This window comes from Helianthus annuus, chromosome 6, assembly GCF_002127325.2.
Source record: "Helianthus annuus cultivar XRQ/B chromosome 6, HanXRQr2.0-SUNRISE, whole genome shotgun sequence".
Lineage (NCBI taxonomy): Eukaryota > Viridiplantae > Streptophyta > Magnoliopsida > Asterales > Asteraceae > Helianthus > Helianthus annuus.
The window spans coordinates 56,968,999-56,979,810 of record NC_035438.2 but is presented as its reverse complement, the minus strand read 5'-3'; the positions used below and the strand labels follow the sequence as shown (position 1 = coordinate 56,979,810).

Sequence of the window (10,812 nt, the reverse complement as noted above, 5' to 3'; positions counted from 1 at the left end):
ATTGTGTAGGTTTCTAGAAGATAAGCTTTATAAATATATATTTAATATTTTTTTATTGAAAAGGTAAAAAGATAAATTTGCCCTTATGTGGGGTCTATGTGACCAGATTTAACAAAAAAAAAAAAAAAAAAAAAAAAAAACTGGGTTTGCCCTAAATGACATAACGTGCAAGATTTTGAAACGTTAAGGACAAAACTCATCAATTTTAAAGGTAAAGGACAGCGCCTGAAATTTGGGACAAACATAAAGGACAAAACTTGTAATTTACTCTATTATCTATATCTATTTATTCAGGCATTAGGGCAAAAAATAAAAAGATAAAATTCATGGATTAAAATAATATATTTTTTATTTGAATCTTATTAACAACTATTATCTATATTTATTTATTTAGGTGAGAAAAAATAATTGAGATCATCCTATAAAACGTCATGTGTCCCTGTATGATTTACGTTATTGTATAGTATATATAGATATAGATATAGATATAGATTAGAAAATATAACATTACCCTATATACAAATATCGTTATAATAATATCGATGGAGATATTCCTTTTTTTCAAAAATAAAATTGTATACAACTTTATCTTCAACGATGCAACGTTCTTATAATTTTATTTCCAGTGTAAACTTTAATCGAATTCGTTTTGATAAGACATATATTTGACATATTTTATACCCAATGAGTAGTTGAGTACGAGTTTATGACTCCACATATGTATAAACAAGTAATTAGGTTGAAATTGAAGAAACTAAAACCTTATGTCTCACCTATGGAAGTTTTCATAACCAAACCCTTTCCACACATAACATATACGTGCTTGTTCAATCCATGATAAACTAGTAGAATTTCCCTGTGTAGCTCTACGTGTGCTATGTATATGCATACAACATAAAATAATGTTTAGAGTAGTAGCAGCTCTAATTACATAGCAGTTGTTCAAGTAAAAATCAACGTTGCGAATTACAAAATCACATTGTTGTGAAAATGAGCGTTGGACTCTAGATATTGCAGGAGAATTTCTTTTTCCTTTGTGTGGTCTTATCGACACCAAGATGTGTTGGTAAAATTTGTTGCATATTTGTAAAAATGTGTTTTTTAGGTAGGTTGTTAAAAATGTACGTGACAAATCTTACACAAATAAGTTTTAATTTTTAAATAAAGTTTATACCTAAACATAGATTTAATGATGTTTTTTAAAATTTTATAGGACATTATATTTTAAAGTCACACGATAAAAACAAAATATGTTTTAGAAAATATTTATAATGCTATTACAATATTAAATGTTACCGTTGATCATATTTGATTTTAATATATACACGATAAAATCAATAATCAATACTTACATTAAACCCTAAACGGGTGGAGATACAATAGGAAGTTTATTTTGCTAGGAAGGCTAGGAAGTAATCTTGATCATCAATTTGATTAATCAATGGTTGAGATTAAATGGGTGAAATTGAACAAGAAAAAAGAGGCGCGTGAGTTAGTTTGAGGGTATTCTAGTCCATTCAAGTCAATAGTTTCTCTCTCCTCCAATTCCCCATCGTTTTTAAAACGTTAATAACTTTTTCATACGACAATATTTTTTTATAAAAATTACACCATAAAAACGAGCGTTTTTTTATCTTTAAAACGAGCACACTATTGTTATACTTTTGAAAAAAAAATTCAAAAACCCAGATGCGTAAAACGCAATGGATAGAACAACACACTATAACCCAGGTTATAAAACGCAATCGAGTTTCATATGGTCGTGATTATGTTTTAACATGGTCATGCCTCTATTCTAACATGATCATGTTTATGTTTTAGCACGATCATGTTCTCTACACTCAAATTGTGAAGAAAACGTACCTAAAACGCAATGGGTTTCACATGGTCATGTTTCTCTTTTAACATGGCCATGCCTTTGCTTTAACATGGTCATGTTTTTGTTTTAACATGGCCATGCCTTTGTTTTAACATGGTCATGCCTCTGTTCCAACATCCAAAATCAAGGTTCTAAAACGCAATAGGTTTTAACATGGTCATGTTTATATTTTAACATGGTCATGTCTTTGTTCCAACATGATCATGCTTCCCTTTTAACATGATCATGTTCTTTGATGTTATTTTACGCTCCAGTTCTAAAACGCAATGAAACCCAAAATCAATATTTTGCACTACATATTCTAAAAAGCAATGAAGTTTTAACATGGTCATGTTCATGTTTTAACATGGTCATGCTTTTGTTCCAACATGACCATGCTTCTATTTTGGCATGATCATGTTCTTTGCACCCCCAGATTGTAAAACGCAATGAAACCAAAATTCAATATTTTGCACAATGGAGTTTTAACATGACCATGTTTAAGTTTTAACAAGGTCATGCTTTTGTTCCAACATGACCATGCTTCTATTTTAGCATGATCATATTCTTTGCTTGTAAAACGCAATGAAACCAAAAATCAATATTTTGCACTCTAGTTCTAAAAAGCAATGAAGTTTTAACATGGCCATGTTTATGTTTTAACATGGTCATGCTTTTCTTCCAACATGACCATGCTTCTGTTTTGGTATGATCATGTTCTTTGCACCCTATGTTGTAAAACGCAATGAAAACAAAAAATCAATATTTTGCACTGTAGGTTCTAAAAAGCAAAAGCAATGGAGTTTTAACATGGCCATGTTTATGCTTTAACATGGCCATGCTTTTGTTCCAACATGATCATGCTTCTATTTTAGCATTATCATGTTATTTGCTTGTAAAACGCAATAAAACTAAAAATCAATATCAATGAAGTTTTAACATGGCCATGTTTATGTTTTAACATGGCCATGCTTTTGTTCCAACATGACCATGTTTCTACATGTTCTTTACACTCCAAGTTGTAAGACGCAATGAAACCAAAATTAATATTTTGTACTACAGGTTCTAAAAAGCAATGGAGTTTTAACATAGGTTCTAAAAAGCAATGTAGTTTTAACATGGGTATGCCTTAGTTCCGACATGATCATGCCTCTGTCCAAGCATCATCATGTTCTTTGCACTGCAGGTTCTAAAACGCAATGAGTTTTAACATGGTCATACCTTTGTTCCAACATGATCATGCTTCTATTTTAGCATGGTCATGTCTCTGTTTTAACATCCAGAAGAACAAAATGAAAAGAACTCTAACTAAAACATAATGATGTGAAAAACACAATTGAGGTTTGATAACTAAAACGCAATGAAAATAAAATATAACATAACTTACAAAAGAACTCTGATTAACGACGGTGGACGGAAAAAAAACTCTGATACACCGTGGGGAAACTGGTGGCGGTGGAGCGGTGGCGGTGGATGGTGGAATGATGGTGTCAGATCTGAAAAACCCAACAGGTGGTTGAAGGTGGTGGTTTCAGATCTAGTTTCCGACAAGATGGTGGCGATCGTAGGTCGTAGTGGTGGTGGTGGTGGTGGTGGAGGTGGTGGTGTTGGTTGTGATGTGGTAGTTTATAGTTTTGAAAATGGTGGATTTAAGTATACGGGTAAGAGAAATGAATTGCAGATGCTGGGTTTTTTTTTTTAAGATGGTGAGTTTTGACCAAAATGCCCCTCCTTATGTTTTTCATCTTTGTCATATGTCATCCTCTTATTGCTTCCTATCCTTCCTAGCGAAATTAATCTTCCTATTTGATCTTTTCCCTAAACTTTAATGAATATTTAAAGTTTTTGAAAATTATGTATCTTTCATTCTGTTAATCACCATCATTTCCTTAATCTCAATTGCTCTATATTTAAAAGTTGTACTTTCCTCACGAGCATATTATCATCAAAATCATCATAATAAGAAAATATAGTCAAACGAGTTTATGATCTTTAAGAAGGGAGTATTAACTTTTCACAAAACTGATAAAAAATAATACTAATCCTAAATCCGTATATCTAATAAAACAGTTCCTTTTAAAAAATAAAATATTTAATTACTCTTAATAAGCTAACACTTTTTTTATGCACACAAGGGTTATACCTTACGATTTGGAAGTTAAAAAAACAAAAAAAACCTTGATTTTTTACTTTTTAATCCAAAGGCTTAGGCATGGGTGGGTTGAGATCCTGTACAAATAGTGCTAACTGTAAAAACCGTAAGAATCATTGATAGTTTAAATCAAGAGTTATGGTTCATTATAAATAAAACCCTTAGAGCATTCACATCCAAAGAACCAAATTCTGCGTGGGGTGTTTTTAAAATATAAAAAGTAAAAAAAGTGGTTGTGAGTGGAGGAGAGAGAAAATGTTACTGTTCATCTGTATATTTGGAGGGACACTGTTCACCCTCTATAATTTTTTAATATATTTTGAAAGTGGTTGTGAAAGGAGGAGAGAGAAAAGATAATGATAAAGGTATAAAAAATATTATTTTATTGAAAGGGAGAGAGAAAATGTAGTGTTTTTTAGTGTAATTTAGGGTGAAAATATAGTGGAATGGATGTGAATGCTCTTATAATTAAAAATTAGTACTAACAAGTTAAGGGTAATTATGTAAAATTGCTAGTCATTTGACATTTTCAATTAAATACAAATTCCACCAAGGTTTTTTAAACTAAAATAACTTTTATATACTTCATTATTTTTTTTTTAAATATACTATAAAATCAAGTATTTTTTATCTTTAATATGAGTACCATATTGCTATACTTTTTTTATTTATAAAAGTAACTTTTAAAAAAGTTACCAAAAGTTGTTTTATAATTGTACTGATAATGTGCTGATTATGTGTTAATTACAATATAATTGCCCATCGAGATATTTCATAAAATTTGTTAAATATTCTTCCCATAAGATTTTATCCTGCTTGAAGTGATGAATCAACAATTTGAAAACTAACCAACACGTGTATTAACAACACTTTAAAAACATACCAGCACATATGCTAACAATACTTTAAAAACATATCAGCACATGTGCTAACAGAACTTTAGAAACATACCAGCACATGTGTAAACAACACATTAAAAACATACTAAAAAAAATAAGTAGCACATGTTTTAGCAGCACTTGAAAACAAGCACAACAGGGAATTAAATTTGTTTTTTGCTGCACTTGAAAAACAAGCACATCAGGAAACTAAATTTATGTAAATACACATGCTAACTGCGTAATGGAAAATTAATTTCAAGTTTTTATTTTAGTTTATCTGTTTATTTCTTTATTTGAATTCTTGGTACTTATCTTTATTGACTTTTATCTTAGTTTAAAATAATCATATAGTTGTAATAATTTGTTACAAAGTGCTGATTAACAAATTGTCTGTTGTTGGCGGAGATTGTGCTGATTAACAAAGTGCCTATTGTTGCGATTTGTGAAGATTGTGCTGATTTACAAAGTGCCTGTTGTTGGAAATTTTAAAATTTTGATTTGAAATAGTGCATGAATATAGGGGATAATTAAAATTTGGAATTAATTAAATTCAAAAAATAGAGTGATAAAGTCTAAAATACCCTTGTCTAGTTTTTATAATGAAGGACACATGTCTAATAGTGGTTGGTTCTTATAGTTCTTACACATATTAAGGTTTGTATTTGATCTCATCTCCATATGGGGTTATACCTTATGGCTTATGCTCTCGGTGTTTTTCAAAAAAAAAATTAATTTATTATTTTTAACCCAAAACTTTAATTATTTGCAATTTAACCTCACAACTTTTTACTTTCAACTTTGTCCCCTATACTTTTCATCTTTCGCAAAATTTTGTTTTATGTTTCGTTCTAAATTTTTCGAGTTAATACGGCGCAACGTACGTGTGTGGTTCAACGTTTTTATGTTTCGTTCAAAATTTTGCGAGTTAACACGACGCAACATAGATGTGTGGCACAACGTTTTTACGTCTATTTTTTCCTATTTGACAGGTTCGTCACATCGCACAGGTCCTAGGTCGAGTCAGTGTTGGTGGTCGTTGGCGGTGGTGTGACATTTGTACCATTTGGCACGGTTTTACGTCCCGTCGCAACGCGAGGTAGTTAATTCTAGTTAAAGATCAAGTTGTTGATTATAAAGTATAGGGTTAAATTATTCTACAAAGGCTCCTAAAAATAAGAAGTGTACAAAGACACAATGGATTGCACATGATGACACAATGTCGAGGAAAAAAATAAACAATGAGTCGCAAAAATAATACAATGACGCAAATATAGAAAAAACACAATGATAAATAAAATATACAATGACAATAAACAAAAATTCTAGAATCTGCAGCCTATAAATCCAAAAAGTAAAAACTTAAAATCTCACATCGTAGAGTTTGATGAGACGGTTTCAATACCGTTTGAATAAGGTCAACCGACGTCCGTTTGATACCCTTTGTACGACTTCTTATTTTTTATGCTAAAGTATAAAGCCAAACAAAATCTACTTATACGACAAAAAGTTCACATTTATGCTAGCTTAGAGTGGGTATAAAAAATCAAATGGGTTTGGTTAGATGTACGATGTACCAACCATTTCTTAAAGAAAAGGGTGACAATACAAACAATTAATTATTTGTTTATAGGGGCTGTGTGTATATATGTTATTATTTTGTCAAAATAATTCCATGTGCAAGGCTCATGAATCATGATCATCCTTTTCAAATGTGTTATTTAATATTACAAAACGCGTTTTTAGTGTTTATTTAATATTTTTATATACGGTGTTATTTTTGTTTTATTATATTAGAAAAGAAAAATAAATAAAGATTGGATGTTAATGAAATTGTCCCATTTGGATGTAACATAAGTCAAAAGTAATTGGTTAAAGTCATTAATATTGAACTTACATACTTGTTACAATTAAAAGAATGAAGTATTAATGCTCTATAGTGCTCCACAAACTATAGAGCACACAAAAAGGTCTTGTACATTAAAAACCATGTAATGATAAAGAAATGGTAACAAACTCAGATTATTACCAAAATTTCAAAGAACTATGATAAACAAATAAATGGACTACTATTGCCCTAAATGTCCAAAAAGATCTCGTGAGTGTGCACTTAATCTCCTTTATTGGGTAAGCATCTAAGTGGTCATCAAGTGGGCTAGGTAAATGCCTCTCGTAAGGCTAAAGGGAGTGGGTTATGGTTGGGACATGATTCGTCATGTAGAAACATGAATGGAAAGCTACACCACTCCCTTACATGATCCATCATGGTTTGCATGGATTAAACCATGGCAACCATGATCCTCCTTTCTATTTTCAAGAAATCATTTTCTTTTTCTTTAGACAAAGATAAATTAAAATAAACAAGGGGATAGTGGTTTGGGTCATGACTACACCCTTACGGTATTGGTTCTGAATGTTGGATTAGAGATGAGTAATATGACACTAAAGTGGAGGGTCATGGTGGTCATAAGGGTCATGACCACACTCTGTAGCCTAATGTAAGACCCATACTTAATATATATAAAGTATTTTATAAAAGTTTGCATTATATAAATATATAATGCTAATACCAAAACTCGAAACATAACTATAACTTATTTAAAACTGCTTAAGTATTCAAAAAGAACATTTCTATTGATTTACAATGTTTAGATTAGCAAAAACGACTAAACAAACGCGAAAACTTGATCTTTACTTGTGTTCGGTTCTTGTTTAGTTTGATCCCATCTGTTCCATCATAGCAATGACCTAAGTAACATTTAACAATCTTAAATGTTAAATATATAATGTAAAAATGTAAATTTAATAACACAAATAACCTCAAAGGAACAAAATAAAATTTTGTTAAATTTCGGCCGTAAGCTACGGTATGAGTACCGTAGCTTACGGTACACATACATGGAAATGGGCAGTAAAGCCCTACCGTAGCCTACGGCACGCAGCCGTAGGTTACGGCTGTGAACTGTTGTTTTATCCGTTGGCCACTGTAGCCTACGACAGTCGTCCGTAGGTTACGGTACATGGCTGATGATCCCCTTTTTCATGTTTAGCCCCTTAATACGAAAACAGCCATATCTTTTTACTTGCTTATCCGTTCGGAATCAAATTTGTTCCTACGTGATCGTAATTTAATCCTCCACAATTTAGATTCAAAATCCGCCAACCGAAATAATAAATTCTTATCCTTTAAGTTTTCGGCTTAAGATTTATTTATGAAATTATTTGACCCGTTTGCATTTTTAAGCAACGAGTTCATATAAACATGGTTGTAAAAGTCCCGACTAGGCTCCGAGTACTCCCCGAGTACTCGCTACAAGGTAGGTTGCCGAGGCACGAGTACTCTTCTCCCATGCCAATTACTCCCCGAGTACTCCCGAATACTCCCGAGTACCTCCCGAGTACTCCCGAATCCGACTAGGGAGCGCCTAGTGACTTTTGCAACCATGCATATAAATACAACTCTTTCGCATGAATGTCGTATTTATGAATATTCCCCATTACTCGGGTTACTATCCTTATGTTTTACGCATCCGCTATCTGGTACGTATTCATAATTATTCGACCCGTTCAACCTTTTGATAGTTGAACATAATTATTCTGAATTCTTTTCACGAATTCACCATCTTTTAGTTATGACTCATTATCCGAATCTTTTGACTTTTAGTCCGCGTTCTCATTACTCGGTTTACGCTTATGTTTGAAATCTTACCCATTAACCGGGTATTATACCGAAGTCATTATTCACGCATCCATTCAGGTATGCATTAAGACTTCATTTTGACCGTTCGGTTGCCTTAGCGAAATCCATCGCTTTTATATAACCAAACCTTTTATCATTTCATCATTTTGACCCGTTTGAATGTTTAAGTGAAATCCATTACTTTGAAACAACCAAACTATTCATTAATTCATTATTTAACCACTCGGTTCATTCATGTGAAATCCATCACATATGAATAAACCAAATTTCACAAGTATTGCATCAATAATCAACATATGTTTATACAAAACTAAATAAAGAAATTCTACGAAGCATAAAGCCACGTACCTTAAAGCTTATCATTCAACCGTGTGTTCGCTCCGGATTGGCCACTTGATGCTTCACCCAATTTGCCTATAGAGTTTAATCCGATTTATCGTTTAGAACTCATAATATAATATATGACACAAATTTTCTCAAAGCCTCATTTACATGATTCTTTCATGGTTTTAATCAATCCATGATTACTTAGACATTACATCAAGCACCTTGTGGGCAAGATTTTCATACTAACTTATTAAGTCTAGATATCAACAACCAACCATGTATACTTGTATAACATCAAAATGGTCGATGCACATTAGTTAGAATCTAAAATTCAAAGTATCAAGCACCTAATACTTCATTCTCATCATTATAATTCATGTAGTCTACATTTTCTACAAAGCCCACTTACATATACATAGTATTTCATTCAAACACTCATAATTTGGCATTTGATTCACAATCTTTCCCTTAGGGTTTGTTCATAGACTTATATACATCTCAATTTCGTACTTGAATCACAACTTGTGATGTTCATCAAATTTCATAACAACACCAAACATCAAAATTCAACATACCTTATGATCTCCTAGCTTGGGTGATCACAAATTTCTGTTTATGCATACAATACTCACACTTTGAGCCTTCCATTTTGGGTATTTTTGTTGATTAGGTTAAGAATGGGGGTTTTCCCCTTCTTCTCGAAAATACACACACACATAGTGTGTGTGCTGTGTTTTAATTTTTCTTTTTAAAACAAAGTTTCATTTTTACCAACTTTAGTCCCTCTAGTTTGTTTTCCTTTTTATTTAAAGGTTTCATTTACTAACTAGGTTTATTTAGCAATCATATTTGTATACATACACATTTTTAATATTTTTGGGGTGTTACAACTAAAGACCGGAAAGTATGACCTAAACATACATGTTTTCTACGTCCAACATCCACAATCTAATAAGAAAATATGCAAGTAGTATGCTAGGTTGGTATGGATAATTTCGCCCTCCAACAAATACAAAAGGAGTCAATGTTCATGAGCATGCTTAAGCGATCTAAGACACACACATAATCCTTATATTCACTGGTGTACATACAACTATGCAAGGAATATCTTTTGCCTGAATGGGTTAGCAAAACCTCCAATAACATTAGAATCCTGCCAAACCTTGGTTCAGTAACAATGCAAAAACTCCTTTCACCTAAACATTGCGGAGTAACCTTCAACAAAAAACCACATCACATATCCTTATTTACTCCTTCCGTTAACAGGAGAATCAAAGTCACAAGTAATGGGTCTCCCAATATGATGTCAATATATAGCAACGGTCTATATATATGAGACCATAAACAACCTCAACGCATATAGTCTCTTCTTTAATCTCTCATAGATACCGATGACAATGGAACTATTTGCCTATGTCATCATCATGGAATAAAAATACATTAAAAGGAACATAAATCACAATCATTTACTAAATATATAACAAATTCGTAAATAAGAACCAAAATCACAAAGAAACAGCGTGGTCGCAAAACCCCAACTTTACATAATATGAAGAAATGAAAGGCATTAAAATATTCACAAGATTTTTTGAATAAACTTGCAAAATTACGGATGCTTACTTTACAGGCATGTAATCCCACTAAAACATATCAATAAAAGGAAATTACTCTAAAGGCCCCCGCCATAATTCAACTATTATGACTCTATAGCCTTTGTCGGCGAGCTCAAATATAATTTGGTCTTTATCATATCATCATCTAACTTTTAGTTTCAACAACCTTCATATTGATCAAACAAACTTTGTGGGCACGCCGTTGATCCTTTCCATACGAGTAATGTCGTCCTTCATTTATCGGTAAGATCTATATCAAGCGAAAGATAACGTTTTCCCTCATG

General features: G+C 32.1%; 1 long non-coding RNA gene across 1 annotated transcript; it reads right to left on the bottom strand.

The window, feature by feature from the left end:
- Positions 1-7,501: 7,501 nt before the first annotated feature.
- On the bottom strand, positions 7,502-9,621 carry LOC110905628. Its single transcript, XR_002573288.2, has 3 exons — positions 9,491-9,621; positions 8,937-9,002; positions 7,502-7,636 (listed from the first exon to the last, which is right to left on the bottom strand). It is a non-coding gene; the product is annotated as an uncharacterized LOC110905628 (long non-coding RNA).
- Between the last annotated feature and the right edge of the window lie 1,191 nt (positions 9,622-10,812).